This window comes from Miniopterus schreibersii (assembly GCF_964146895.1).
Source record: "Miniopterus schreibersii genome assembly, chromosome: 15".
NCBI lineage: Eukaryota > Metazoa > Chordata > Mammalia > Chiroptera > Miniopteridae > Miniopterus > Miniopterus schreibersii.
This window is the reverse complement of record NC_138115.1, coordinates 53,535,718-53,561,760: the sequence shown is the minus strand read 5'-3', so window position 1 is coordinate 53,561,760 and position 26,043 is coordinate 53,535,718. Positions and strand designations below refer to the sequence as shown.

At 53.2% G+C, this 26,043-nt stretch overlaps 1 protein-coding gene across 1 annotated transcript in view; it reads right to left on the bottom strand.

Annotated features, from left to right (window-relative positions):
* The window catches only part of CNTN3 (contactin 3), a 97,682-nt gene extending 73,240 nt beyond the window's left edge, over positions 1 to 24,442 (bottom strand). Inside the window, exon 1 of the mRNA XM_081159995.1 lies at positions 24,338 to 24,442. The gene's annotated coding sequence lies outside the window, so the exon portion shown is untranslated. The remainder of the gene's footprint in view (positions 1 to 24,337) is intronic.
* Between the last annotated feature and the right edge of the window lie 1,601 nt (positions 24,443 to 26,043).

Here is a 26,043-nt window from a genome sequence, read left to right as displayed (position 1 = left end):
GGGCCCGGGGCTCTGGGAGTACACAGGTGGACACAGGAGGCCCTCGCCTGGCAGGAAGGGACCCGTGGAAGGACAGGGCCGACGGAGACCCCTCTTTCCAAACACTGCTCGTCCTTACATTTCACAGTTCTGGCTCCATGAAGACTCAGGAACCACAGCAGGAAAGCCGGGGAGCCAGAGTGAGGAGTTTGCCATGAAAAACAACCCGAACTGAGCCACAGAAATGCAGGAAGCAGGTCTCACACGCCTCAGAGCGTGGGGTGAGCTCGCAGCCCTCACACCGTCCACGGTAAGGCTTTGGATGGGAGCTATGGGGTAATTCTTACTTGAAAGATTTTGGGCAGATTAATTAGCAACTGTTTGTGAAACACTGTGGTCAGTGCAAAAAAAAAAAAGCTTCTCACTCTGGTTGTATAATCGCTGATTTTCCAGTTTGGAAGCAGAGTGACTGAGGTTTCATCGCAGCCAAAAAAGCTGAGAACTCAGGTCTTCAGTTAACACTCTGCCCACCAGCTCCTCCCGAGCCCAGTTATCTGCAGGTTAGTCGACCATTATTTCATTTAGCAAATCCGGTGCTTTAAAGCGTATTTTCAGGGACCAACGAAGAGATGGATCCTCACTTACTGTCATGAAAATCTTCCTGTTGGAGTTGTAGATGCGGCAGGTCCCTGGCGTGGGCACAGGAGCACGGGACGCTTGCTATCGCCTGGGCACTGGGAAATCCCAGACCTTTCAGGATATGAAGGGCTTAAAGGGGGGTGGCATTCGAGTCCTTGGTAGGTGGTGTTTCTTTTTGTTTTTTGTTTTTTAAGTATTTTTATTGATTTTTAGAGGGAGAGCGAGAGAGAAACATCCATGCGAGAGCAGAGCACGGGGTACGCTGCCTCCTGCACGCCCCCTGCTGGGCGTCGAGCCCACAACCCGGCCGGTGCCCTTTGGTGCACAGGACAAAGCCCAACCCACTGGGCCACACCGGCCAGGCTGGCAGGTGGCGTGTCTTTCTGCGAAATGAGCTTCCCTGAGGCAGGAATGGAAGAAATGAGTAAACAATGAAGCTGCTGACTTTAAAAGTGTCTCAAAGTCAGGAGCCTGCTGTATCTGTGGCCCTACCCAGCCCGTCTCTGCCGGCTCGGGCTCCACGCAGGTCAGGCTTGGGTTCCACGCAGGTCAGGCTCCGGCTCCGCGCAGGTCAGGCTCGGGTTCCACGCAGGTCAGGCTCGGGCTCCGCGCAGGTCAGGCGCAGGAGGCCCCCTGCCCTCATTCTCAGCGGGCGGGTCCATGCACCCCCGTGAGTGTTTCAGTGTCGCCCTTGGCGCGTAACAAACACTCCAGTGGGTTTTTCCAGGGCAGAGGGGCATGTAAATGGTCTTCTTCTAATAAAAGGAGATTTCAGTGTGAGCTGAGCTAGTTCCCCATGGACAGGGGTCTGACCAAATGGGCCCATATCTAGCCCAGGATGGATGGTGACAAACAGATCCAGCCGTGTAATGTGCTCTTCTGGAAGGTCATGTGGAAATTTAGGGATTCGATGTATTACAACTACTGAGAACCGGGTGGTGCTGAGAAATGTTTCTCTCCAAGTGTCCACAGGCACAGGCGAAGCTCAACCCACTGAGCCCGCTGCCCAGGGCCACGTCTTCCAACATTTGCGACTGAAAAAGGTATGAGTTTCTATTTTCTTTATAACTTAAAAAGTACTGATTTAAAGAGTAAATTTTCAGTTTTTCTTCTTTAAAGAAAAAAATACCTGCCAGCCCAGTGACCTCACAGTTAAACAGTGCGTTTAGTTACAGGGCTCCCAACAGGCAGACAGTGCACGTGCAAGTGAACACAGGCATTTACTACGACAGCAAGGCCAGAAAAGTAAGGTCTAGGGGGAGCATATAACGTGCTGCTCGGGGGTGACCGTCTCTGGGAGTGACGGAGCCCAGCTACAGCTCTGAGATTTACTGCTCCAGGCAAAGAGCTGGTTTTAACACTTGTCACTGTTTTTCTACAAAAAGGGTATTAAGGTGAAAATGCCGTGAGATTCACATGGATAAAGACATGCATTCAGGGGAAACAGGAATAAATGTGTAGGAGCCAAAATACGTTCCAGATACACATGGAATTAGATTATATCTGAAAAATCAGACATAAAAAGGACCTCACATTAGACCTTCAATACTGTTTTTCTAATTTTACCCTCAAGACGTTCTTACTATTCGTATTTTACGTACAGATATTAATCTTGTATCTCCCTCCCCTCCCTAAGGGACACTATCATCACAGCCACAGCAGGCGCACGAGCGGGCCGGCAGGGGCCTGGGGTTAACTGGACCAAGATCTCAGGGCCCCGCTTTTCCAACGCGAAGCTCACAGGTGCCGGCGGCGGGGGGTGAGCCCGAGACCACCGGGGAGAAGAGGCCGGACGGAGCAGAGCAGCCACTGGCGACCAGGGTTACAGAAGCTAAACGAACACAGAACATCTTTATTATTTCTCTGCAAATCGTTTTTAATCATGTTTGACCGGCAAGTTCAAGTTAAACTCTCTCTTCGCCACGGCGGGGTTTGTAGTCGTTGAGGATAAATTCGTCAGAAACTGCGGGAAGGCTGAGAAAGAATGAAGGCTGGTGCTTCTGCAGCGATCAGAGACCACGGCAGACACAACGGGGGTGGCGGGGATGAGGTCAGGGTGGCGCTGGGGGGACGGCACTGTGGGAATTCCTTCTCGACAAATGACGTGAACGCACGACCTCCTGATAAGACGACAGACGCTGAACAGCTCAGAGCCCAACACGCCTGACTTTGAAAACCTTTGAGATTTAAAAGACTTTCTAGCCCGGCCGGCGTGGCTCAGTGGTTGAGCGCCGACCTGTGACCCAGGAGGTCACGGTTCGTTATATGTTGTATTTTTCTTCCTAGTGACCACCTATTTTCCAGACTAGAAAGGCTGAGGTGGGGTTAGCCTCCAAGTGCAGATGTCCGTGACTTCAAAGGCAATTCCAGGAGACGGGAGGTGAGTGGGCCTCACGAACCCGACGCGTCCAGGCCAGGAACTCACCCGAATCCCGCGACCCAGGTCCCGAAGCTCTGGGCACTTCCCCGTGTCTGCGCCACACGAGCCGTTTCCAATTCTCCCGCGCGGGGGAACAGCGCCCGAGCGGAGGGCAGGTGCCGGGCTGCGCACTCGCGGCAGGTCCGAGGAAGGGCCCGCCCGTGCCTGCGCCCGCCGCGGCCGGCGCTGTTCTCACGATCTCCCAAATACCCGGCTCTCCTCCGTTTTAAACTTTTCATCCTGAATCGTTTTCTTCCTTTTTAAAATATCCCTTTTGGAATCTGCTTGAAAAACTTAAAGAAAAAGCACACGAAACACAGGTCGCTGCTGGTTCTGTTTGCCAAAGAATCGGGTGCTATGGAAACAGCGTCCAGGAAAGGAGGACTGGAAATAATGAGGCCTTAGGCAGGGACACAGACCCTGTCAGGTAATCAACCCCGAGGGCGGTCGCCGGCCCTGAGGGTGAGTCCCCGGGGCCTGGGCAGGTGGCTGTGCTCCTGGGGAGCTGCTGTGCCCTTCCCTGCCCGGCCGCGCCCTTCCCTGCCCGGCCGCGCCCTTCCCTGCCCGGCCGCGCCCTTCCCTGCCCGGCCGCGCCCTTCCCTGCCCGGCCGCGCCCTTCCCTGCCCGGCCACACGCTTCCCTGCCCGGCCGCGCCCTTCCCTGCCCGGCCGCGCCCTTCCCTGCCCGGCCGCGCCCTTCCCTGCCCGGCCGCGCCCTTCCCTGCCCGGCCGCGCCCTTCCCTGCCCGGCCGCGCCCTTCCCTGCCCGGCCACACGCTTCCCTGCCCGGCCGCGCCCTTCCCTGCCCGGCCGCGCCCTTCCCTGCCCGGCCGCGCCCTTCCCTGCCCGGCCGCGCCCTTCCCTGCCCGGCCGCGCCCTTCCCTGCCCGGCCACGCGCTTCCCTGCCCGGCCGCGCCCTTCCCTGCCCGGCCACACGCTTCCCTGCCCGGCCGCGCCCTTCCCTGCCCGGCCGCGCCCTTCCCTGCCCGGCCGCGCCCTTCCCTGCCCGGCCGCGCCCTTCCCTGCCCGGCCGCGCCCTTCCCTGCCCGGCCGCGCCCCTGCTGTCACTCAATCCAGAGGCACTGTCCCTCCTGGATGGTCAGCTTCTCCAATCCTTGCCTTCCAAGCAGAAGGGAAAAAGTACAGTCTTTGCCCTTAGAGCCGATCACTTGAGTCTCGGTGCAACCGAGAGCCGTGGGGACACGGGGCCGGCGCTGAGCTTCCAGGAGGGCGGGGGGACCGCTAATGGTCACAGGGCTCCGCCAGGGGCTCCCATGTTCCGGGATCAGACAGTGGTTATAGCTGCACAACCCCGAGATTATACCCAAACCCACTGAACACCTTTAAATGGTGAGTGAAACGGCGTGTGATTTATATTTCAAGAGAAAAATGACTTAGAACATTTCTGGAAACTGAAATCTCACCTCTGAAACTCCTGGTCGGGCTCAGTGACTCCGCCGAAGCCACGGAGGGTCCCTTTCACGGAGTCCGGTTCTTTCCCTCTGACAACCTTCGCCTCCTTTCCGGGGTCACCTGAGTTTCAGCCCCTCCAGTGGCCCCGACGGTGCTGGACTCGGGTGTCACTAGGCCGCGTGAACCTGCGCTCCGGTCCATCGGGCCGGTTCCGGAGGGTGCGGGTTCCCTCCGCGGACCCTGTGGCCTCCCTGAGAGAGCCAGCGTGGCTGGTGCAGGGCACCGTGATGTCAGAGCAAAGGGCTCGCGGCGACGGACTCCCACGCTTCTGTCAGAGGCATTTTCTGTCCATTAAACATAAGGCATTAGGTAGATTTTGAGATTCTCGGTTGACATTCATTGCTTCCGGTTGTCGTCTGCGGTCTCCGATTCAGGGGAGAACTTGTCAACACCGGGCTTCCCCTTGGGCTCCTGCCGACACCCTCGATCTTCCCGGGAGGCTTCTCCGCCGGCAGGGGCTGGGCACAGGCCCAGCGTCCCCTCCCAGGGTTCCTGGGAGTCCAGGGCCTCGACTCTCAGAGCCGGGACGCCGGGTGACCTCCTGGGCCGGAACATCACGGTGCCCAGAGCCCGACCCCCTGGGCCCGGGGCACCTCCCGCTCCCCGCGCGGCCCCCAAGGTCCCACCCCCACACTGCGGCCACCGGCAGGCAGCTCCCCCAGCACCAGGCCCGCCTGCCTCCGCCCAACACTCACAGCCCCCTTCCTCTCCTCCCCCCATCCCTCCGTCGCCTCCCTCAGGCCCACAGCCCCCGTCTTCTCCTGGGAGACCGTGCAAAGGGACACAGTGGGAAATCACGCAGATTTGTGCCTCAGAAAGGCCCCAGCCCCACCCGCGTGTGGCACACACTCGGCTCTCCGGTCAGAGCCTCTCCAATAAATTCCCACCTTCTCACCAACAGACCAGACAAGCCGGACAGCGAGTCTGCACAGCTTCTTCCTCTCCACTTAAAAAATTCAAAATCAACAGCATACATAATGTCTCCTTGAAATGGAACAAGAGAAGCTCACTCCCCAAACCAGACCAGACTGCACACCGTCTCCGAGTGCAGAAAAAATAATTCTTAACCTCGCCACAAGCAAGGAGGAAACAATTTCATAAATCGATGAAAACTGAAATTACATTAATCATTTATATGTAAAGCAGAAAGTTCTTTTTATGGCCCAGATAAAAACCAGTCACAGTACATTATTCTATTAAAATGCCCTTAAATTGTACCTATTCTTCAGAAAAGCTTGTTTCTCACATTATATATTTTTTTCTTTTTTACTGAATTTACTGGGGTGACATTGGTTAATAAAATTATATAGGTGTCAGGGCTACAATTCTATGAAACATCATCTGTATATTGTGTTGTGTGCTCCCCACCCCAAGTCGAGTCTCCTTCGGGCACCATTTGCCCCCCTTCACCCTCCCACCTCCCACCCCCTTCCCTCTGGTCATCACCACACTGTTGTGTCTATGAGTTTTGGGGGGTTTTTTTGCTTAATCCCTTCACCTTTTTCACCCCCCCCGAAACCCTCCCCTCGACAGCTGTCAGTCTGTTCTCTGTGTCGGAGTCCGTTTCTGTTTGTTCACTCGATTCCACATACGGGTGAGATCACGGGACGTTTGTCTCCCCTGCCTGGCTTATTTCACTCAGCATCCCGCTCCCCATATGCATCCACGCTGTTGAAAAAGGTGAGGTTTCCTTCTTCACAGCTGCGTAGTGTCCACGGGGTGACTGTCCCACAGCTTTGTATCCACTCAGCCACTGATGGGCACTGGGGCTGTTGCAGATCTTGGCTACTGTAAACTGCGCTGCTGTGAACATCGGGGCGCACAGATCCTTTCTGATGAGTCTCAGGGTTCTTAGGGTACATTCCTAGGAGTGGGATCACTGGGTCAAAACGCAGCTCCACTTTTGATTTTTTGAGGAACCTGCACACTGTTTCCCACAGTGGCTGCCCCGTCTGCATCCCCCCAGCCGCGCACCAGGCCCCCCTTTCCCCGCTTTCCCGCACCCTCGCCAGCGCGTGTTGCTCGTTGATGTGTTGATGGAGCCGCTCTGACAGGTGTGAGGTGAGACCTCGTTGTGGTTCTAATCTGCATCTCTGACGATTAGGGACGCTGAGCATGTTTTCAGGTCTCTGGCCATCTGTGTGTCCTCTTTGGAGAAGTGTCTATTCAGGTCCTCTGCCCATGTTTTTTAATTGGATTGTTTTTTGGTCATTGAGTTGTAATTTTTACTAAGTGAAAGAAAAAGGGGGAAAACACATGCCCTGATGTTTATTTTTTTTCTATTTAGGAAAGAAAAAGTATCACTCTATACTTCTTTTTATAAAGTACATGTTTTTAAAAAAGCATTCAAGTAAAACCTTAAATCCTGATTTCCTACTGGAAACAAGTAGTGTTTATTGTTTGGGCTCAAACTCCCAATTTTAAGCTTATTTTCTTTCTCGGCTTAATCCCTGATTCCTGCAGAATCTAGTGCGGGCCCCTGACCTTCTGAGGAGAGGCAGCCTTGCAGCCGTAGCAGAGGCTTCTCACTGAGCCTCGGGGTGACCTGAGCAAACACCCCCGAGTGTCCTGTGTCCCCTCCCCAGGGAGAGCCCAGGTGCCACACCTGGAACAACGTGGAGGCATCGCCGCCCAAAGTCGGGATGTCTCAGGTGAATGGATACACTGTATCCAGGGAGTATCACTGCGTCCCTGCGCATAAAAAATAAAGATACTTGACTGAACCAGATGGTTAATCCACGTGACGTGGGCAGTTTCTTTGTTAGAAGCTGTGAATTCCAACCGCCCCGCCTTCCCGGTGATTGCACTAAGTGCGCCTGGCCTCCAGCATTACTTAGGCTGTTACACGTTGCCCAGAGTGGAGGAGGAAGAATTACAGCACCCGCACGTCACTGAAATGACCTCGAACCCAAACAGCAGCGCCCTCCCCCATGAACCAGCACACACGTCATTTTTCCTGCCAGGATCCCTCCTTCCCAGCCGCCTCTCCTTCCACGAGGGAGAGAGGCCATCGCAAAACCTCATCATTATAACACCGGAAAAAGCCAAAGACTCGGTCGCACAGCAGCATTCATTTCAGCCGAAAGTGTTATCCTGGACCAGTGATGGATGTGACTGACAGAAATCCATGATTAGATGTTTTAATATTAATTATATTCCTGACAGACACGCGTTTGCAGAATCCTGAAGCATGCCGGCACAGTGGTTCTTGAATGAACAAGTGAATGCCTAACTTATGGAAGTTTAAATTTAAAGAAAAGGCATTTTATTTTTTTGTTTTAAATTTATCTTTATTGTTGAAAGTATTACAGATGCCCCCTTTCCTCCCCATGGGCCCCTCCACTGGTCCCCCCTCCCCAGGCCTTCTCCACACCATCGTCCGTGTCCGTGGACTATGCTGATGAGCATGTAAGAGCTTTGGCTAAACCCTTCCCCACCCTCCCTGAGGTCCCTCAGCCTGCTCCCTGCTTCCATGTCTCTGGATCTGTTTTGTTCATCAGTTTTTTTTGTTCTTTAAATTCCACATATGAGTGAGATCATGTGATACTTGTCTTTCTCTGACCGGCTTATTTCACTCAGCATAATACTCTTATTTTAAATGTTCCACATTTTCATTATAATTAATGTCCAATAAATCCTTACCAATCTGCAAAGTAAATACTGAAAATACCCACATCCTTATAAAGTGAAGGTAATGTCACTTATTAACTCCCTGTTAAGCAAAGCCTAAATGATTGTAAAACTTAAAATCCACATTTTTGTTCAGCAAGTTATCAACAGGGAAGAATATTAAACAACCACTTGACCAAACTCTGGTTATAAATTTTAAGAGAAAAAGTTAAAACTATAAAGTTACTACAGGAAAGAAGACATAAACTAAAATCCAGAAATTTATTAGCAGATGCCCAAGTCCGAGTTTCCCACTGTTGGAAATTAATGTAAAAGCTTACAAATAGCCAGCGACTCGAGGAGCCTCCAGTGCATCACCCCCACTGTGAGCACGGCCAGGCTAGCTGAGGGCAAGGACAGGCTGCCCTTCCCAGTCCCGCAGCGTGGACATCTCCATGCCACAGCCTGTTCTGCAGACCCGATCACAGCACAGTCAGGAACCCTGGGTGAGTCCCTCCAGAAATCAGGAGGATAGTGGGCTCACGTGGCATTTTCCATGGGCTTGGAAAGGACCCAGGGAAGGGGCTGGAACCATGGGGTTTCCATCCCTAGCTGTGAAAGATCTAAAAGCTTTAACTATCTTTGATTTTTGTTCATTATAAGTTCTTTGTCAATCATGTCTCCATATAGCTGGAAAAAAATAAATAAAAATTAAAACCCCATGAATGTGCCCCCTTCTTCAACAGGGGTCGAGCGTGAACTCATTTTTACCGATACCTGACACCTGGACCTAAAATGTCAACAGTCTTACCAAGTGCAAACAGACCTCTTGCTGAAATCAACAGCTGAGACTATCCGACTGCATAAAAAAGACAAGGCGGTCGTCCCTCCATGTGTTCACACGTGCACCGGAGATGGTGGACAATGCAATAAGGCAGGCAAGGAAAATAAAAGGCGTGCGGATGGGAAAAATATAAAGCTCATTATTCACAGACGATATATAAGAAAAGCCCATAAAATGTATGAAAGCAAAAACCCGCCTGGAATTACAATGTGATCCAGCAATGTTGCAGAATGCAAGGCCAATATACTAAAATCAACTGCATTTCTAAATGTGACCATGAAAAACTGGAAAGTGAAAGTTTAAAGGTCATTTTTAGTGTCCTATAAAAACATCAAATATCCAAGAAGAAATCTGACAAGTGTGCACAACACGGTACACGAAAACCACAAACGCGGCTGAGAGGAATTAAAGACGAGGCAAGTGAAGGGGAGAGAAGGGATGTGCGCTGCCTGAAAGACTCGGCTCTGCTGACGTCCTTCCTCCCTAAGTTACCTCACAGAGTCAGGCCCCTCGGATGAAACAGAGGAAACTGAAATTTACGTGGAGACACATGGGATCCAGAAAAGACAACACAGACTGGAGAGAACAACGAATGTAAAAGACGTAACACTGATCGACCTCCACCTGAGACGATTCAGTATTGAATTTGCAGATAAATCCATGGAGGGAACATAGCTCAGAAACAGGCCCCAAGTATTAGGTGGATATTTTCTGTTTTTAAATCAAGGCACCAAGGCTGTTCATGTAGGGAAGTGTGTTTAACAAGTGTCCCTGCAAAAGTGAGAATCTATATAATGCAATCCCCAGCCTCCATCCGCACCACACAGCTGACGTGGACACGGGTCTCACGTGAAACAGCAAACCAGGAAGCTTCCGGAAGGCAGCTCTGTGACCGTTCCCCGGACACACACCATCTGCAATTCCAAAAAATGATAAACTGGTTTTCGTTAAGATTAAAAATGTCTTGCCATAAATAGTATCATTAAAAATTAATATCATTGCCTGAGCTGGGTTTGCTCAGCGGTTAGAGCATCACCCTGAGGACTGAAGAGTCCTGTGTTCAATTCTGACCAAGGGCATGTACCTTGGTTTCGGGCTAGACCCCAGGCCCCAGTGAGGGGGGCAGGGCCTGTGTGGGAGGCAACCAATCTATGTGCCTCTCTTACAGCAGAGTTTCTCTCCCTCTCTCTCCTTCCACTCTCTCTGAACAGCAATGGAAAAAAATATCCTCGGGTGAGAATTTAAAAAAATTAATATCATTAAGGAAATTAATCATTAAGAAAATTAATTAATAGTCTAGGACAGAATGAGCCGCTCACTTGTACACTGAATATACAAGTAAATGGTGAAAAGATAAAAAGCCCAATAAAAATGGGCAATAGACTTGAACAAACACTCCCCAGAAGAAGACATAAAAGTGATAAATTAGCATATGAAAAGATGTTTAACAGCATTAGTCATGCAAATTAAAGCCACAGTAGGATATACTCCCTCATTTAATAACCGCTGCAATAAAGACTGGGGAACGCTGGCAGGAAGGTGGGAGCAGGGACCCCGACTGATGCTCCTGTACCGTGTGCGTGTGACCGAGACACAGACTCATACTCCCAGCCATTTACCCCAGAGACACAGGCGTCCACAGAATGAAGGTGCTCAGTGTTTATAAGGCCTGTGTTTACAAATCTCACTTGTAGCCATGGGATTTTAATGGATGGAGATGACTGAGTGACCAGAGAGGTTCGTGCCACTGGGAGATGTATGACTGACTTCCCCAGACGAGGGGCATGCCACGGCCCCGGGGCCACGTGGGGAAGGGAGGGCTGTGGAAGGAAGCAGAGGGACAGGCACGGCCGTCCCTGGGGCGGGTGGGCAGGGGTGGAGCTGTGACCAGCTAGTCTGAAGGATCGTTGGGGCTTCAGGCCCGAGGCTGGGCCCAGCTGTCTAGGACCTGGGTCAGACTGTGACCCGCAGCCAGATGGACATGAGCCGAGCAAGGGTGATGGGCCCGGCCCAGAGAGGCAGCAAAACCAGCCACAGCTGACCTCAAACCAGCTGCACCCAGTGATGGCCCTGCCCTGGGGCCGACCAATCACTCAGGGGAGACCCTGAAAGGACTCACCTGGAGAGCTGCTGACTATTACAATGAGGCCTTTCCCTGGGACCTCCCCTAAGAGAAAACCATCAGGCCAGGACCCAGCGCTCCCCCCCTCCCAGGCATGTTAGCATTACCTTCCTCAGCCCCAAGCCCTAAAGGCCCTTCCTTTGCCTCTATAACTTGTTTCCTAAGCCCATTTCTTCTAGGAATCACTTCTTCTACCTCTGTGATTTACCAAATAAATGTCCTCTTGCAGTTTGGGTCTTGGCTCTGAGTTCTTTCCCAGCCAGAACCCAAGTACCCAGGTTGCTGAGCCCAGGTCTGGTCCAACCCCATGGGCCTAACACCTGGTGCCGTTCCCTCCACCCACAACAAGACCATGGGGTCTGATCCCAGGGAGACAGAGAGGACTCTGGCCACTGGCCCTGTGATTGATGGATGCGAGACAGACAAACCCAGAATCTAAGAGACCACAGTTAGAACCAGGAGAGCCCGGGGAGGGAAGACAAACCGGTGTGCGTCAGCGTGAAACACACAGTGTGCGGTGGGTCCCCACAGCAGCAAGTGGCCCAGAAGCTAGAAAAACTTACAGACGTAACATCACGAACCTGAATCTGCAAAGCAAGGCCCAGCGCAAACAGGCAGACTCTGGAGAACACGCGTGTTCCCGGGTGCACGAAGCGTGTTGTGTGGGAGTGAGAAGCGGCTGCCCCAGGGGCCCGGGTGGGACTGACCCGAAAGGGCCACGGGCTGTCTGGGCAAGAGAAGTGTCTCACACCTGGTGCGGCCCGTCGGCGGCTGCCCCGTGTCAACAACCCTCACAGGCATCAAGTCAGCACCTAGGATCCGAGCACGTGATTGTATAATAATTAGGCTTCAATTCTCTAAATGGAAAATCACTGTTAGGGGAGATTATACCCACGAAGCACAGGATCGCTCAGTCTTTTCTGCTTACTTTCCAGGTTTACCAGCCACTCAGAGCCCGAGACGCGGTTAAACACCGTCTCTGCAAACGGGCTTTGTAGACACAGCCCTGGCGTGAGTCCCGGCTCTTGTCCCTGCTTCTCGTGCCCAAATCTGTGACTTTTTCACCAAGGCACCTTCCTTTCCAAGCCTCAGCTTTGTCCCCTAAAAATGCAGACAACGGAACCTACTTCTGAATTAACTGTGCACGGACCTTTGCGGCTCAGACTGCATTCACTTTCTTATTCTGGAACCTGTCTGGCATCCGTTAACCACAGGGCCAAATAAATCAGTGGCCATCCCTACAGATAGTAATGAGCCGACTTAGATTTTATATTTGCACATCACCCGACAACTCTCGGCCTTTTGTAGGACATACCTAAGAAACGGCACACTAACTTCATCATTAAATATTAAGTATGTTAAAAACAAGTCCACCTTAAGGTCCCCTATGAAATTAAAGCTCTCACTGCAATCTGGAACCCTTTATTTCTATCATCTTGAACGGCTGTCTTAAAGTCTAATGATTTTTCCATTTCAAACAAACACAACTGAAAATGTAATTGTGATGTCGGATAAGCACAGATTAAAAGGGGTCTACCCGTGGCAGGGTTTCCCCGGCTGTCGAAACGAGCTGCCGGAGCAGATGGGGGCCTCGCTCTGTTGTGTTTCACCTTTGTCAGAGGCACCGTGGGGGCCCTTTCCGTGTAACTTCCTTGTTAGCACGACAGTGCATCCAGCAGGAATCAGCCCTGCTGGGATAATGGTGAAATCACTGCCCTGGCACTCAGACTTCATTTCCTCAGAGATTTCTGAAGCTGTGACAAGCTGCTGGATGTCTCCAAGGTACAAAGAGAAGCTAAATATTCTCATCTGGGCTGGCACAGGATGGACAGCGGGGCACGAGCCTCGGGCACCAGCTCCCCTGGACAGACTCCCGGCCCGAGACCACCACCGGTCAGACTTCGGTCCCTCTGTGACGACAGAGAAGGTTTCCAGCTGATCAACGTGATCAATATCTCATCACGGAAACCCCTGAACATCATTAATAAAATGGAAAGCTGAGGGAGAATGCTAACATCTACGTCCACCGTAATATCCTCACCTGCAGTGACCAGGACATTGTCACCGATCCCAGGCACCCTCTCTTTCCTCCAGGTGCATGAACGGTGGTGGCCACACCGCAAAGTGAGAGGCAAAATGTGTTAAGAAACTATATCGAGTGGTGGGAACCCCAGGGCCGTGGTTTCCCTGAAGCAAGATGAATGGTCCCAAGACAGACACGGGGAGCGTGAGACGAGAGCCATGTCAGGAGAGAAAGACCAGCCACGTCAGGGAAGAAAGACCAGCCACGTCAGGGGAGAGAGATGAGCCACGTCAGGGGAGAGAGATGAGCCACGTCAGGGGAGAGAGATCAGCCTCAACTGGGGAGAGAGATGGGCTCCCAAACACCTGGAGTTCAAATCGACAGCAAGACATTCAGATGGAAAGTGCGGCTGTGAACCTGGGACTCAGCGCGAGGGAGGATCGCAGGCTGCGGACACTGAGCAGGACCAGGAGTGACAGCGTGGAGGTGACGGACGGCTCCCTGGAAGGGCCCAGGGAAAGCAGGTCCCCGGCTGAAGCTCAGACCCCTGCAGTCGAGCCCAGAGAGGATGCGAGTCTTACAGAGAAGAGCCCGGGCTCCGAGGTGTGGCAGTCGGGGGGGGGGGGCAATGCAGGGGGCGCTGAGCTTGGAAAGGAGAACCGACTGGGACGTGGTCCCTGAACGCCACACTGAACAGCTGCCTGTGACCTCAGGGAGGCCACGTCTGGGGGGGATCGGAGAGTGGATGGAAGACCATCTAAAGGAAGGGAGGAAAGGAAATCGGGGGCTAAGAGGCCACCTTCTGGAAGCTCCGTGGGGGAGAGGGAAACAGAGCAACCTCAGGTCAAGGCCCTGTTTCCATGAAGAACAGAAAAGCGCAGTTGATTTCACACCAGAATCAGGAACCGTGGGAAAAGGCACCCACCCCAAAATATCACTTAGCGAGAGTGAGAAACAAAGTATATAGATAAACTGTATCCAGCGACTCTTACTGTCCAGCCCTGTCCGAGCCCTCAGCCTGCAGGACGTGGTTGCCCCACGTGGCTTGGCCACATGACATGGCCACGGGGCTGGTGTTCTGGCCACGTTTCCCAGAGGCAAATGAGGGTAAAGCTTCTTACCAGCAATTTCCTTCTCAGCAAATGACTGAGTCACATCTGACCGCAGTTCCCTTGAATATTCTTAACAAACTTATTTTTTAAAGAGCTTAGGCAAGACGCTGGGTTTACATGTCTCAGTGACCATAAATTCTCTCTAGGAAATCTCTTTTTTGGGTAACGTTACAGAATAAAAATGGGGGCCATTTACTAAGTCAACAATTGTGACCTTTAGTTACTTCATAAAACTAGCAGCTACTGAGTGGCTAGTATGTTTTAGGCCCAAATATAGCTTTAAAATAAACGTAGCTTCCTAAACTGTAAATGAAGGTGAAAACTGACTCAATGTTCCCACACACAGTACTCTAAGGCCCAGGAATGGGGGGGCTCCGTTCACTGTCCCTCAGGGTCAGAGGTGACTGTGCACAAGGTTCCCTAAATCGCACAGATTCTAGGCTTGGTCCCGAACCAGAGAATGATGCTCTGTAACCATTTCGGGAAATGCTGATCATTACTCTTGGAATAATGATTTCATTAGATAGATAAACCTCTCCACATGATTTAATACCAGACATGAAAAATCTCTACACTCTGAGCAAAAACCCGGCTAGAACCACAATTCATCAGGCAGATTTTTTAATGAATGGGGAGTAGCCCATCTTTGTTCCTCCCAGCTGGTGAGCCGGGGCTCCGTGAAATGGAAGGTGCAATTACTAAGAAGAAAACAGCCCAAGTCCCACAGCTGCCTTCACTCAATTATTCAGGATATCGACCAGCATATTTATTTTTAAGAACAGACCGAGTTAGAGCAGCACATGGGAGAGGGCCTCTCACGGCCCAGCCTTTCCGTGGGCCCGGCCTTCCTTTCTCACTCTGCACATAAATTTAGAAACCAACCAAGTACCATCAGAACATATTTAAGACGAGCTTACCCGGTTCAAAGCCATCTTCTCAGGTGACACTTTGGATCCTAATTCACTCATCAAGATTAATTCTGTTCATTGTTTTTAATCACAGAAATGAGATAACTAGTGAAATGAAAAATCTACGTGAGAGGAACACAGGATGCGTGAGTCATGTGTGAGCCTCAGGAATGACTTCAGGGCTACAAAGTACCAGACTAACCTTTCCCAAATCACAAGGCACTGGACTGAGCAGGTTAGACTTTCTACACCCCAAACTCATTCAGGGTTCCTGGGAAACTTCTAGAAGAAAATTTAGCCACTGGTAGGGCGCTCCCTTAGAGCGGAGGCCTGTGGTGACCATGGCAGCCGGGGCCTCTGTCCATGGTGCTGCTCCTCCAAAGCCTCCAGGACCAAGAGCGCAGGGGGCAGCCTCAAGGAGGGGGGGACAGGGAAGCTGGACAGGGAAGGTGACCCAACTTGGGCCCAGAGATGAAATCCAGACAGAGACAAGCGGGTGCACCTGGGGTCTGAGATGAGTAGAAAAGTTCACCCCAACCACTATGGAGGAGCAGGCGATAGTTCCGTTCACAGCGACACAAATCCTTCTTCAAAGTGGAGCCTGTTCTGGGATGAAAAACCTTTGCTTCCGGACATGGGAACGTGGGTCACATTTCCAGTCGGGCCATTAACCTATTATCTGACTTGAGGCCTCTACGAATGGGTTTGACCTCCCTGTAAAATATATTGTAACATGCTGTGCTTTATAATAATTTAGGCGCAAAAGATAAAAGCTGTTGACAGAGATTTTGCCTAGATCCAGGCCCGTCTCCTGTACCTTAGACGCACAGCAGGGTGTGGCTCAGAGGTATGGCCACGCTCTGAGAACATCCCAGTAGCCACCTCAGCCCAGAGCAAGGTCGTCCACTACAGCAACTTACAAGGCACATGTACCCCCTTAGACAGACCCCACTACAACCAGCATGGGCAGGACTCGCTGGTTCCAGGACTTTCCAGGCCAGCGTCCATCCACCAGACACCCTGAGCTCCCTCCTCCAGCCAGGACCTCGAGGGTCCTGCTCGACCTTAGGTTCACATGGGTCTCCTCTGTTCTTTCAATTCCTCCTCTTATCTGTTATCACCAGAGGCTATTATGTATATTTATATTATGTTATATTATATTAATCATCCAATATTGTATAGGAGGAATAAGCTACACCAGCACTAGCACAACCACAAACACCAACGTGTAGCGAGTGTTTCACTTTCCTGCAAGTTCTCCTGAGGGCCTGGCCTTACCTCATGTGTTTATTACAGCAAATCTCTACAGTAGGAACCAATACTGCAACTCTGAACGAGTCCGAGGTCGCCAGTTACAAAGTTGCAGGTTTTCTGACATTAAGTAGCATCCTCACCATGGCTCCCCGGCACCACTCACTAGATTCTGAACACACGTGGGATCCTGCAGTGGACGGAACCTCCTTCAAGCGCTTTCTTTACAGTCAGTGCCTCTGAGTCCACGGGCCTGACACGGGACCCCTTCACTCAGGCGGCAATTAGAGTCATAATTCATTCATGGGCATCACGGTGACATTTTGCATTTCCTGTTTCTAATTCGAAAGGCACCTAAAATCCAGAGGGCATTTATAGCACTTAATGGACATGAGGTTTCGCGGTTGATCTGTGCGTCACTCCTCTTGCCTCTGTGCCCTTGGCCACGTGGCTCCGCATTCCTCCCGTTAAAGGGGCAGCGGCCGGCTCTCCGCCGGGGACTTTGAGTTTGGCCATGTCTGATGCTATGGCCTATAGAACCCTGCAGAAGCGATAAGATTCCAGCTTGTAGTTTCCACCTGCTTTGCACCCCTACAATGTGGGTGAGGACAGTTCCTACCAGGAGCGCCCCTCGGCCTGCACCCCAGAGGACCTGGAGGCGCCTGACCAGCCAGCCCAGCGGCCCCGAGCCCTGCTGGCCTGAGACCGTGGGCGCAAGGCCGGCGAGAGAGCCAGGCTTGAAGGGAAGGGAAGTCACCAGGCTGAGCCGAGGAAGGGGCTGCTGCAGCCGCCTCTGCAAACTCTCTCCCGCAGGGCTGACCGGAGCTTCGTCTTCTTCTAAAGTTATTCTTTTCTGAAGGTCAAACTTGATAAATTGTACAGTTGCCTCCCCTGACCCCCCAAATCATCCTGCAAACAAAGATATGTCATCTTTTCAATTAGACACGACGGAAAACCTTTACCCACTAGGGGTCAGTACAGAGGACTCTGACTCAGAAAGAAAACTCAGGACCGGAGGAGAGAGGAGGGAAAAGCTGGCTTTAAATGACACGGGAACATGGGTCCCACGGGCACCCCGAAGTGCCTCCCCCACTTTTATTCTCTTGCTTGAAGGCTTACAAAGCGTCTGCGCGCCTTACCTTCCACGCTGCACGATTTGGTGTTAATTCTATGCCCGAGTCTACGTGGAAACGCTGTCCACTTACACGCGCCTCCCAGACTACGCGGTTGGTTCCCTGATGGCCCAAAACCACAGACTGAGACCCTTCACTGTTTTCAGAAACTAAATACCCCCCAGCCCCAGAGATCCAGCTCCACAGGGTCGACCCCTGTTTATATTCATGGAACAGTCCAATAATGTTGTTTAAATGTAAACATGTGCATTCTTTCATTGTGTAGGAGAAAAAAATTCACTTAATGGTAGGAGGAAGTGAGAAAAAGGGAAAACCTTTGACCTGTGAGGCTCAAATTTGAAAACTGCACAACCGGTGCACACAGGTCCTGGTCGGCCTAACTCAGCAACATAAAAAGCATCAGTAAAGCTTTACTACAGACAAGTGAGGCCTGGCCGGTGGCTCAGTGGTTAGAGCATCGGCCCAGGCACTTAGGAGTCGTGGGTTCAATTCCCAGTCAAGGGCGTGTACCTGGGTTGCAGGTTTGATAGGGTGTCTCTCTCTCACATCATTGTTTCTCTCTAAAAATCAATGGAGAAAACATCCTCAGGTGAAGATTAACGACAAAAAAGAGTGACTGAGAAAATGACAAGCTGCCTGGCACAGGCTGACGTGGATGCTCCTGTGGGTGAAGCCAATGGGGGTGCCGGGGGGCACCGTCCCCGCGGCCCCGCCTGCCTGGGGAGCTGCGCCCGCCTGTGTTCCGGAGCCTTCAGATGCTCACGAATTCACCGCAGCTCTGGGACCAGCGGCCCCGCTCTCCCCCTGCGCCGAGGCCACCTCCCGGCCAGGAGCACCAAGGCCTGGGCCGCAGCTCGACGGTTCCGGCTGGTTTTAGTTGCCTGAAAAGAGTCATTACCACCTCCCGCAGCACGTGAAGGTATTTTAAAGAGCGACTGTTTCCACGTAAGAAACAGGGCTGGGCTGCGGGTCAGTGAGACTGCATGAGAAGCGCTCAGTTGGGTCTTCGCCTGAGCGGCATGAAATCCCCATCTGGGTCCGACTAAAAGATAAACACACGTCCCTGCAGAACCTTTAAAAGGCAGTTCGGAAAGTCAGCACCAACTCCCGACGGCCAGAGAGCACCCAAATGTCACATCTGGTTTGTAAAATGCCACACTCCCATCTCCATGGCAACGTCCACGCGGGCACGTCCAAGGAGGAGTGGACGGCACTGCTCAGGAACCACCGGCAAATATCTGCATGGAGAAAGGCCTACGGCGTGGCATCCTGAAGCCTGGAAGACACCTGCATAAATACAGCATCAGCGTCCGTCGGCACGGAAACTCCAGCTCCGGGGCATTTATTCTTTACATTAAGCCCTAGATACCTGAATCTGTGCATGGACTAAACCCACGTGGAGCTATACACACAGCCGGGTTATAAAACGGCGACACATGAAGAAGCCTGCGTGTGGCTGGCAGTAACTTGCCAAGGTCACTCTTGGCTCAGAGGTGATGCTATGACCACAGGCGGTCACCGCGGGCAGCGGGGGAAGGGCACACAGAACTCGCCACCCTATTTTTGTGACTTCCTGTGTCACTATTTTAAAATAAAAAGTTTAACAATGGAACTTACCAAGTCTGACCCCCGAGATAACTCAGAAAGTCCTGTGAGGGCCCAGGAGTGTCCATTATTTCAACAGGTCAGTGGATGGTCCTAGAAAGTTCATAAATTGGGGGGGGCATGGGAGGGAAATGAGCGTTCTGGGGGCCTTCAGAGGGGCTCTGTGTTTGGGGCGACGTGAGACTGCGATGCTCACAAGGTGCCGTTTATAGGAAATTATCGTTTAGGAAGATGTGCTTCGGTTTGTTGCTTTTCAGTCATTTTGTTACATTTCCTACATGCCACTGTTTTACGCTAATAAAATAGTGAATTTTGAGAATTCCAAATAACCCCCTTAGTGCTCAAGTAAGCGAGTTACATCAAGGACCGGTCCTCCATACCGACCACCTTCAGGGCACCTGTGTCTGTCACAGGACTGTCTAGACTCGGACAATATCAAGATAATCATCTGTTTTCAAGGAATGATATGTCACCCAGAAAGTGTGCAAAACAAAATAAAATCTTCCAATTAGACACTAAAATAATTTTAAGCAGTAACATAACTACAGTGGAATCTCACGTGAATAGAAGAGATTAGACCATCTTTCTTTCTACTGATATTTAACAAAACCCTGACCTGTGTGCGCCACTCCACCCACAGGCTATCAGCAGAGGCAGGGACTGACAACCAAACACCGTTAATTAAATCCAACCCATGCTCCCCCTGACGGAGGAAAGGTTAAGATAGCCCAGAGCAGACGGCACAGGGCTCAGGCCGGGACTGGGAGGAGCCCGGAGGCCGGGTCACGGGACAAACGGCAGCACTGGAAGGAAGGAGCTTTCCTGGCAGAAGTAGCCATGAGCTGAGGGGAGGTGGGCCGAGGGGCGATGGGGGCGTGTGATTTGGCCCATGTGATACGTCTCCTTTTCTATGGCTGTTTTTTCTTTTCTACCCCAACTAAAGTTATTTTTAATCAACTTGTTGAGTTAAATTCAATATCCATTGATATTCACGTGGGACATTGTGCTGGTAAAATTTAAACAAAAGTCAGACTTTAAAATATGTTTTTATTGATTTCAGAGAGAGGAAGGGAGAGGGAGAGAAATAGAAACATCAATGATGAGAGTCATCGATCGGCTGCCTCCTGCACGCCCCCGACTGGGGATTGAGCCGGAAACCCGGGCAGTGCCCTGACCGGGAATTGAACCAGCGGCCTCCTGGTTCATGGGCTGATGCACAACCACTGAGCCACACCAGCGAGGCGGCATTCATTTAACTTACATTTAAAAAAATTATCCGCAGTGACTGCTATCAGAGAATAGCCTGGGGGAGGAAGCCAGAGGAAAGGCAGGGAGCCAGCACATGGGCCGGGCGAGAGGGTGGCAACTCTGAGAGGGGGGATGTGAGTGGAGACAGATGGAGGAAAGTGGGCAACTTCGAGAATATTTCAGACTTAGACTCGAAACGACACACGAGATCTGACTGTTCTAGTTCCCCAAATAAGAGCATCTGAAGTATTGCAATGAGCCCCAGAATTCGTTATCCCAGTGAAAACAGGGCAGGGACAGGCTCACTGATCAGCAATGCAATCAAAGTTGTTTCTGAATTACAGATCTCGTCTTGACATTAGAGAGGCAATTCAAGTCAGGCGAGTTAGGAAAACAAATGGGGCAAATCTGTTCTCCTGTTTCAGTCCACAGATTTACACTCTGAATCAGAGGCACCTGAGAGGCCGCTGGGGGATCACCGTGACATACAGAACCGATTTCTCACAACGCCAGCGTCCGCAATGAGGAATAGGCATACGGTAGGAATTATTTTATCCTACTTAATAAAACAGTCGTTTTTTCCCCTCACTTTCTGCAAGGCAGCCTCTTGCTCAGTAAAGATTCCACAAATATTTACATTCCAAGTGGCAGAGCTGTTGAGATGCCGTCAGGCCCTGCCAGCAGTTCCGTTGCAGACCCCTACGTCTTGTTTACTCCATGCACATGAAAGAGGGGATAAAAGGAACTATGGGCTCAGCCTTGGCCCGCAGAGTCTCAACCAGGGGGTGCGCATCTCCTGCAGCAAATTTTCAGAAGACATGCGCCACTGTGCGTAGGAGACAATGCCGCAGGGGGTGGGGGTAGGGGGTAGAGTAAGGACCAAAACCCAAAACCAGCTTAGCACCCTTGATAATCTCTGAAATTTTTATTCCAATCAGATCTGAAACTGAGATGTTACCCCTTCATTTCAAAGAAATCTGGTACCGTCAGCTCTACGGTGGCCCAACACACCCATCACTGCCAAACGTCTCTGCAAAAACGGATGCTGCCAGATGCATCATTATCAAGCCTAAGAAAGGGAATGGCCCGCCAGCATTAAGTGACTTAAATGTGCGTATTAAAACCAGGGAGTCCCTCAGAAATGCTTACCGTCAAAGAGACAAAGTACACCCGGCCAGTGTGGCTCAGTGGTTGAGTGTCAAGCCACAGACTAGGAGATTGTGGTTCAATTCCGGGTCGGGGCACATGCCGGGGTTGCAGGCTCGATCCTCAGTAGGGGGCGTGCAGGAGGCAGCCAATCCATGTTTCTCTCTCATCATTAATGTTTCTATCTCTTTCTCCCTCTCCCTTCCTCTCTCTGAAATCAATTAAAAAATAATAATAAAATAAAATAAAGAGAAAGTAACTCCCTCCAATCAGAGGGCTTCAAGGTGGGCCCCTGGGATGACTGAGCCAGAAGGCAGGCCACACCCACAGCATCATTAAATACCCCGCCCTCTGATTATCTCCCAGAGCAAAAAGCAACATTGTTTCACTACTAATAACTTACTAAACGGGGGAGAGGAAAACAGATCGTTGCTGCTCTGCCTAGTGGCATTGCTGCAACACAGTGACACACAGACAGGGCGGCTTGAAAAGGTGCGATTGTATCTCTGCACGATTTCAGTGCAAAGCATATTAGCAGCTGATGCAAACTTCAAGTTGGATGCTTAGAATACGCAGAGAAAACGACGCTGAAAGATGTGCAGCGAATGTGGGAGACGGAGCTGGGAACCTATAAGTGAGAAGGACCTATTTTGCCAGCGAAGAGAAGAGGCTTTTAGTCTGCAACAAGGAGCGTGATGAGATGTGTCGGTGATAAAATCGAGCACGAATCAGCCATGGGAAGGCTACAGCTCGTGGTCCACCGCCAGTCCTGGCTCCAGCTGGAACTGCTCAGCACTTCGGTCCTATTAAGGGTTTTGTGGACATTTAGAAATATATATAATACATATATATTTTTTAAAATATGTTTTTATTGATTCCATAGAGAGGAAGAGAGAGAAACATCAATCATGAGAGTCATTGATCGGCTCTCTCCTGCACGCCCCCTACTGGGGGTCAAACTGGAAACCCAGGCATGTGCCCTGACTGGGAATCAAACCAGTGACCTCCTGGTTCATGGGTCGATGCTCAACCACTGTGCCACACTGGCTGGGCCAGTTTTGTGGCAATTTTAAGGACCACTCAGGCTCTGGGGTTGCGTTATGAAGAGTATTTAAAAGTTAGACTTCTCTGAGAAGTGAACTTAAAGCCTCCGTGTGTTGAGGCTGACCTTAAGGACACCAGACAGCGAAGGGGACATGGGACAGGATGATTCTGAGGTCCCGGCTGCGGGAATCCATCCGCCTGCAAATCAAAGACTCAGTCATCCCAGCTCCAGGCAGGAGGCCCACACACATGCAGTCACCTGGCCTTCACCTGGGAACAGAGCAGCCACGTGCTCCAGGTCCCTAGTGGGTACTGAACCGTTCAGGGGGCCTCAAACCACACGTCCACTCTCAACTGACTTCAAACAGCAGTTCCTGAAGCCACTATTTTCATAACTTGCACACAAGCACCTTCCCATTAGCGAGGCTGAGCCGCACTGGACGACCTTCACCAGCAGGCAGAGAACCTGTCCCACTGCCACCAGTCCCTGGCACGCATTAGGCATTTTGCAAATGTTGCTCCCATGGTTTTGACGATTCACCTGCGACTTCCTCCCTGGTCCCATGACCGGAGAAGGGTTAAAACCACAAACTCATGCGCCAGGCTCTCTGAGCCAGAGTCGCTACTGTTACCAAACAGCTAGCAAAGCAGAGGCAACACATTTGACTTGATATTGAGACATAATAGCTCTTTCAAAGGCAATTATCCCTCCTTTCAATCTCTGAAGGGCTCTGACTCACTGTTCTCATTAATTCCTGGTTTTAATCTATTTACAGATCAGGAGTCTTTGCAGCAAGTGCGATATTCATCTCTGTGGGGGCAGACAGAAGCCACGGCAGGCACAGCCCTCCTATTATTTTTAGTTTTTCTCGGTTAATCATTTTAACTGATTTCTAGATTTACCCACTGGCCCCATGAGCCGGGTTTCTGACCTCTCCTGCGCCTCAGATATTCCCTGTCTGCCTTTCTCCTGCTTGTTTTCCCCAATCTCGGGTGCGGGTGACCAGAATGGCCACCCTTCCCGGGGCTCAGAAGAGGGACTGGCTCTCCTGGCCGGAGCGGCACCATTTATTATTAAATCATCGCTGTGGGCGCATCTCCCGAATGCAGAGCACTAAGCCAACGCAATACTGGAAGGGCACGGGACCCGCGGCCCTGCGGGGCTCCGCACGGGCGATGCCCGAGGCTGTCCGTGCGTCGCGGGCACCGCAGCCAGTCCCCGGGCGCTGTGACCGGGGCCCGGCCGCCCCTGGCTGGGATTCGGTGACCTGCGCGCTTGGGGGGCTTTGCGGGGTTTCCTTAGAGAAAGAGAAGCAGCCGAGACCCCCGGGTCCCAGCTCAGAAAACCGAGACCACAAGTCCGTCAGCGAAAACCTGGCGAATGAATGGGACAGGGGTTCCGTCCCCCGCCGCAGACCTGGAACTGGAGAGGCCGCTCGGAAAACTTGATCCCTAGGGAGCAACCTGCGCCTGGCGTCCCCGGGGCCCGGCGGGAGGGGCTTTGGGGCTTATGGCTGTCACGCTGCCACCCTGACCAGGGACCCGGGGCTCCCCCTCTGCGTCCCAAGGGTTCGCAACTTTCCCCCTCAACTTTCAGCGCTAAGGGGCGGGGGGCATGTTCCCCGCTGGAGCCCGGTGCCAGTCTTTCAGCCCCGAAACAGCCCTCGCCTGGAAGGGAGCACAAGCGCCCCAAAGCACACCGGCCAGTCAAGCCTCGATTTCCCCAAACTTTGGAGCCCAGGCGCCATGCAGCCAGCGCCGCCAGCAGGCACATCCGGACCTACCTGGTCCCGCGGCCTCCGCGAGCCTGCCCGGTGCGCGCCGTCCCGGCCCCGCAGCGCCACCCGCCAGCCCGGCTGTGCGTCCGCGGCCGCCGCGGTCCTACTGCCGGCGCCTCCGCCGCTCCGCGCGGCTGGGGGCGGGACCGGGGCGGGGCGCGCAGGGCGGGCGCGGAGCCGCTGACGAGCAGCCAACCCGGCCCCGGGCCCGCGCCCCGCCCCCGCGCGCCCAGGGCCGCGGGGTGCCCACGCCGCCCGTGCCCACGCCCCGCCCCCGTGCGCCCACTCCCCAGGCACGGCCCGCGCCCGCGCCCCGCCTCGCCCCGCGCCACGCCTCGCCCACGCTCTGCGCGCCCAGGCGGGTCCGGCCCGCAGGCCCGGGTGGCGCGGGAGCGCGGGGAGAGCGCGGGGCGCCGGGGCCTCCTGTGCGCGCATCGGGGGCGCGGAGCGAAGGCTGGAGCTGCGCCCCCTGCGTCCCGGGCCGCAGTGTGGGCGACGGCCGGGCGCTGCCGCGGGTGTGCTGGGCACCGGCTCGCGGACCCGTCCTGGGCTGCTCCCCGGGGAGCCCCGGGTCTGTGCCGCTCCCCGATTTAGCGAGGAGGAAGTTAACCTGCCTCCGGCTTCCAGGAGCCCCTTAGGAGACCAAGCACAGTGGGGTTCTTCCTACCAGGACCCTGGGCGGTGCGGTAGGGTTTCCACCTTCATTCGCCGCCGCACCTCCAGGTGGGGCTGGTGGCCGAGCCTGCCCTGCGGAGGCTCGGGCCTGGCTTTGAGCATCGAGGGCCTAAGGGCGCCTGTGCCAAGGCGTTCGCGGTGACGGAGCCTCCACAGGAGACGGGCTGTCTGTCCGGCACTGGGGGGGAATTAAAGCGCCCTGGAGACGGGCACTGGGATGTTAGGGGCGGCCAGGCAGGCGCAGGGACTGGCACGGGCCGGAGGTGACCTTCAGGGGTCTCGTTCCGAGGAGGGGGCTGGCCGGGGGAGGCAGGGCCTGTGCCCAGGCCTGTGCGCGTCCGCACTCCTGCGCTCTCCGCTTCTAGAAGGGCGGCGCAGGGCCTAACAATGGTCCTTGTAAGTAAAACCCAAACTGGGGCTGAGCGTCATCACTCCGACGTTGCTTTTGGTCAACAAAGGTGACTACCCCGATCCGGTGAGAACGCAAGTCCCCCCGGGGTGCGGTAAAGGGAGAAACTGTTCCGGGGGACAGCCTCTGGAGGCAGAGGGGAGATCTCTGGCACGGAGACAGCCACACCCCCCCCCCCCCCGCCTCTGATTGGTCCATTATGCAAATGAGGGATCCGAATTTGCACGGAGGGGCCCAAACAGCACCGTCCTGATCGGGGTCGCAGGTTCTGATTGGTCGCTATGCACCTGCTCCGATCGCTCGGTAAAGGTGCCAACGAGGATGTGGCTGGACCCGCGGGCCTCGGACCCGCGGCTGAGACGCTGCCCGAGACCCGCCTTGGTGAGGGTCGCTCAGCGGGGACCCGGCAGGAGGCTGGCGCAGGGCGCGGGAGGTCTGGTCAGCAGGGGGCGCTGGACTCTGCGCCGGGGTCTGGGCCAGGGAACCACGAGGAGCCCTCCTGGGCAGGTACATTCTTTCTCAGGGTCCACGTTTTTATGCTTCTATTGATTTCAGAGAGAGGGAGGGAGAGGGAGAGAAACGTCGATGACAATAGTCATGGATCCGGGCCTCCTGCGGCCCCTGCGGG